The sequence below is a fragment of the Loxodonta africana genome, unplaced genomic scaffold (genome assembly GCF_030014295.1).
Source record: "Loxodonta africana isolate mLoxAfr1 unplaced genomic scaffold, mLoxAfr1.hap2 scaffold_188, whole genome shotgun sequence".
NCBI lineage: Eukaryota > Metazoa > Chordata > Mammalia > Proboscidea > Elephantidae > Loxodonta > Loxodonta africana.
Genome location: NW_026974931.1, coordinates 270,527 through 276,440, shown reverse-complemented (window position 1 = coordinate 276,440; position 5,914 = coordinate 270,527).

Genomic DNA, 5,914 nt, shown 5'->3' with positions numbered 1-5,914 from the left:
TTCCACCAGAGCCAAAAGAATGACGTTACATATCATCAAAGAGAACATTTCAAGATCTAGCCTGAAGTACAATGTTGTCACTGATAGGCTAAAATCCATACACTTACAAGGAAGACTAGTTTATATGACTATTCAAATGTATGCACCAACCACTAATGCCAAAGATAAAGAAATTGAAGATTTTAAACAACTTCTGCAGCCTGAAATTGATCAAAGATGCAATCAAGATGCATTGATAATTACTGGTCATTAGAATGTTAAAGTTGGAAACAAAGAAGGAAAAGTAGTTGGAAAATACAGCATCGCTGAAATAAATGACGCCAGAAATCTCATGAAAGAATTTTGCAAGACCAGTGACTCATCCACTGCAAATATTTTTTTTCACCAACATAAACGGCAGCTATACACGTGGACTTTACCAGATGGAATACACAGGAATCAAACTGACTACATCTGTGGAAAGAGAAGATGGGAAAACTCATATCATCAGTCAGAACAAGGCCAGGGATCGATTGTGAAACAGACTGTCAATTGCTCATATGGGAGTTCAAGCTGAAACGGAAGAAAATTAGAATAAGTCAAAAGGGGCCAAAATATGACCTTGAGTATATCTCACCTGTATTTAGAGACCACCTCAAGAACACATTTTACGTGTTGAACACTAACGACTGAAGACCAGACGAGTTGTGGAATGACATCAAGGACATCACACATGAGGAAAGCAAGAGATCCTTTAAAAGACAGGAAAGAAAGAAAAGACCAAAACGGATGTCGGAAGAGACTCTGAACGTTGCTCTTGAATGTCGAGTAGCTAAAGTGAAAGGAAGAAATGATGAAGTTTTGAGTATTGAGACGCCGCCAGTCATCCCTCTTACAAAAAAGACCAGAAAAAACAAGTGAAGCAAGTATATTTATGACAAGCTAGGAGCCCTGAGCATCAAAGGCAAAGTTAGAAAATGGACTCAGCGGCAGGGGGAGGGAGAGACTATTCAGAAGTGGAGAGGAGTTACTGGACCTGAACAGCCAGGAACCCTCAGGCACCGTTCCCTGGAGCGACTGCAACGGGGCTGGCAGTAGTGTTCCAGAGGCGTTTAGCTCAGGGAAGGACAGCAAGTTGCACAGACTACTCACACCTCCAGAACAAGAGAAGAACGGCACTCTCAGCAAAAGCTAATTACTTGTGTTTATTTTACCACGCCCCCAGCCCCCAAGCCGGCTTCAGTGGCTGTCAACTTCCCTGGGCCTGAGATAGGCCCTGGTACCACTCTGAGCCATTTTTCCATCCTTGAAGAAGGTATAAGTTCACAACTGGGGGAAAGATAATCTGCCAGCTCAATTAAGCTGGGGAGCTCAGGACAGAAGCAGCTCTTGTTCAGGCACAAACAGTCCATGGGCTTTGAATACCTTTCACCCCAGCATGGACCTGTGTGGGCCCATTTCAGGAGAATAGGCCCTTGTCGCCAGACTGCAACTGTTTCAGCTGAACGGTGGAAAGATGGGTGTTTGATGTTTGACACTGCTTTGCCTATTAAACGGCGTCTTCACCTACCCACATCAGGGGCCTAAGGACTGGTGGCTCCACCCACAATACCTAGCCTCCTGTGACAGGGCTCCAAGGGTAAGTAGTACCTCCCAGAACTTACAACCAAAAGCATTGGGTACCCATCGCCCTTCTGCAGAACCCACCCGTGTGCTCTACAGAACAGGGATGCACTTTCCTCACAGACACTCAGAGGACAGCTGTCAGACCCCTGCCTTGATCAGAGCCTGACCCCCTACTGCAGCCAGATACTTCTGCCTACACCAATAACCCCTGCCCCTCTAAGACGGTAGGACAGAGCCTGTACCACACACTTTATGACCAACTACCTGGGCACCTGAGTTGAATGCATACAAGAAAAGTAAATGAACTCCTAGGCTCATATACCTGGTAACAGTGCTAGCCATCTGGTGATAGTACATTAGAGCTTCAAAGGTGAAAATAATCAACCTAGCACACTCAAGCAGCTTATTTGGGAATACCAAAACTAAACAAAGCAAGAAGCTAGGATACAAAAAGCAAGCATAAAATAAACTAATACAATAACTTATAGATTGCTCAGAGACAACAGTCAATATCAAATCACATAAAGAGGCAGACACGGGGGCAGGACCAAGATGGCTGACTAGGTAGAAGATTCCGCTTATACTTCTTGAAACAAAGACTCGAAAAAACAAGTGAACTGATTACATAAAGGACAATCTACAAACCCTGACCATCAAACACAGAACTAAGGAGTTGACCTGAGTGACGGGGGAGCGAAAGCCACGCTGCAGCAGGGACCGCTTCCAGAGCCAGTGTCCCACGCCGTAGCCTTGAGCCCTCGCGGTTTCCTGGTGTCAGAGTGGTGGGGCTGATTGTGGTTTACTGAGACAGGGAAGAACAGATATAGGCCTAACCCTCAGGACCAACCTCAGAGGGGACCCAGGCAGCACACGCAGGCTCCACACAGACGCGGCTGACAGGGAAACGAAAAACTATAGGGAAGCAGCGACTGGTTTTGGAGCCTGGAGTGCAGCGTCCCAGAAAGGAAACCTTGGTGCTGGGCTTTGGACTAAGTGTGGGGGAGCCGATTGTGGCTTCCTGAGACAGTGTGAGCATGGATGCAGCCCTAACCCTCTGGGACAGTCTCAGCAGGGATCCAGCCAGCACACACGAGCGACACAATGCTCTGGAATCTCAGAAAAAACAGTTCTCACCAAACAACATAAGTAACTTTGTATATTTTGCCAGGCTACTCTCTTCTATATATCTGATTCCACCCCTCATTGCCCCAGCCAGCTTCATTAACATTGGAATCCTCTGTGCCAGAGAGTGAAGTGCACTGCTGAATTTTTTTTCTTCTTTCTTTTCTAACCCATTCTCCTGGCCTGAGAAAAGCAGCATTTAACAATCAAAGAAAAAATCCTTCCCTGACTTCCCTAAACTGAAATAACAGTACAGAATCAGCTCCATCCAGGCATTAACAGACCCATAGTCTTTGGCTTTCACCCTACAGGTAACTAGGTGGCTATTACAATGTAAAGGCAATTCTGATAGAGATCTGACCATAATTGTTTTAGCTCAGCAGTGGAAAGGCAAGTTTTGGAGGTCAGATACCTCTCTACCTATTAAACAGAGCCCTCGCTGATCCACACCAGCGAACTGAGGGCTGAGACTCCACCCACATCACCTAGCCACCTGCTAGAGGGGTCTGAGAATAGTGACGCCTACCCAAGCATTGGGTGCCTAAGATACAGCTGCAAAGCCCACCCACCAGAGTGCTCTAGAGAATAGAGCCACACCTACCTCACTGACACTTGAAGGAAGGCTGTCAGCATCCTGCCCTCCTCGAAATGTGACCCCCTGCCACTAATAGAAACTGGTGCATACAACCATCACCACTACTCCTCTAAGATAATAGGTGAGAGCCTACACCACACACTAGGTGACCAGCTATCAGGACACCTGAGCTGATTGTATTCAAGAATAGTGAATGGACTCATACACTTATATACCTGGTAACAGCTCAGGCAAGCTGGTAACAGGACGTAAGTGATTCAAAAGCTACATCAATCACGATACCACAATCTAGTAGCCCATCTGGGTGTATTGTAACAAAACAAAATAAGAAGATAAGACTCAGTGAGCAAATATAAAATATTACAATATCTTATAAATGGCTCAGAGACAGCAGTCGACATCAAATCACATGAAGAAGCAGACCATGATTCCTTCTACAAACCCCCAAATCAAAGAGTCAAAATCATTCCCAGATGTAGATACATTCCTAGAATTGCCAAATGTAGAATATAAAAAAATTATATACAGAATGCTTCAAGACATCAGGAATGACCTCACAAATGAAATAAGGCAATCTACAGAAAACACCAAGGAATACACGGATAAAGCAGTTGAAGATATCCAAAAGATTATTCGACAACATAGTGAAAAAATTAATAAGCTGTAAGAATCCATAGAGAGACAGCATTCAGAAATCCAAAAGATTAACAATAAAGTCACAGATTCAGACAACTCAATAGGAAGTCACAGGAGCAGAATCAAGGAACTGGAATGCAGAGTGGGGGAGCTGGAGGATAAGGCAATTGACACAAATATAGTTGAAGAAAAATCAAATAGAATTTAAAACTATGAAGAAACCCTAAGAATCATGGGGGACTCTATCAAGAATAATTTGCGTGTGATTCGAGTTCCAGAACAGGGAGGGATAACAGAAAATACAGAGAGAACAGTGGAAGATCTGATGGCAGAAAAATTCCCTGGCATTGTAAAAGATGAAAAGATATCTACCCAAGATGCTCATCGAACCTCATACAAAATAGATCCCAAAAGAAAATCACCAAGACATATCATCAAACCTGCCAAAACCTAAGATAAAGAGAAATTTCAAAAGCACCCAAGGATAAACGAAAAGTTACCTACAAAGGAGAATCAATAAGTTTGCACTACTCGGCAGAAATCATGCAGGCAAGAAGACAATGGGATAACATATATAGAGCACTGAAAGAGGAAAAACTGTCAGCGAACAATCATATATCCAGCAAAATTCTAAAACATGAAGGTGAAATTAAGATATTTACAGATAAACACAAGCTTAGAGAATTTGCAAAAACCAAACCAAAACTGCAAGAATTACTAAAGGAAATTCTTTGGTCAGAAAATCAATAATATCAGATACCAACACAACACAAGGTCACAGAACAAAACATCCTGATATCAACCCAGATAGGGAAATCACAAAAACAAAATAAGATTAATTAAAAAATTGCTCAAAACAGGGAATCATTGATGTGATTATGTAAAAGATTACGATAGTGAAAAAAGAGGGACTAAATACAGGAGGCTTAGAAATTACATATGGAGAGGAAACCAAGGCGATACAGGGCGAAACAACTTAGGTTTTTACTTACTCAAACCAGGGTAAATATTAAGATAACCACAACAAGGTCTAACAATTCCATACTTCAAAATAAAAACCAAGATAAACATAACGACTCACCAAAATAAATTCAACTACTATAAAAAGGAGGAACACACATTCTACAAAGAAAAACTCAGCACAAAAAAGTAAATGGAAAATGAAATTGTCAAAAACAGGCATCAAAATGACAGCACTAAACTCATACTTGTCTATAATTACACTTAATGTAAATGGACTAAATTCACCAATAAAGAGACAGAAAGTTGCAGACTGGATAAAAAAACACGATCAGTCTGTATGCTTCCTAAAAGAGACACGCTTTAGAGTTAAGAGACACAAATAAACCAAAACTGAAAGGATGGATAAAAATATATCAAGCAAACAACAATCAAAAAAGAGCAGGAGAGGCAATATTAATTTCCAACAAAATAGAGTTTCAATTTAAATCCACCACAAAGGATAAAGAAGGACACTACATAAAGATTAAAGGGACAATTTACCAGGTACATATAACTGTATTAAATATTTATGCACCCAATGATGATAGGGCCGCAACATTCATAAAACAAATGTTAACAGAATTAAAAAGTGAGATAGACACCTCCACAATTATAGCAGGAGACTTCAACACAACACTCTCGGTGAAGGATAGGAAATGCAGTAAGAAGCTCAATAGAGACACGGAAGATCTAATTCCTACAATTAAACAACTTCACTTCATAGACTTATACAGAACACTCCACACAACAGCTGCAAACTATAATTTCTTTTCTAGTGCACATGAAACATTCTCTAGAATAGATCACATATTAGGTCATAAAACAAGCCTTTGCAGAACCCAAAACATTGAAATATTACAAAACATCTTCTCTGAATGAAAGACCATAAAAGTAAAAATCAATAACAGAAAAACCAGGGAAAAGAAATCAAATGCTTGGAAACTGCACAATACC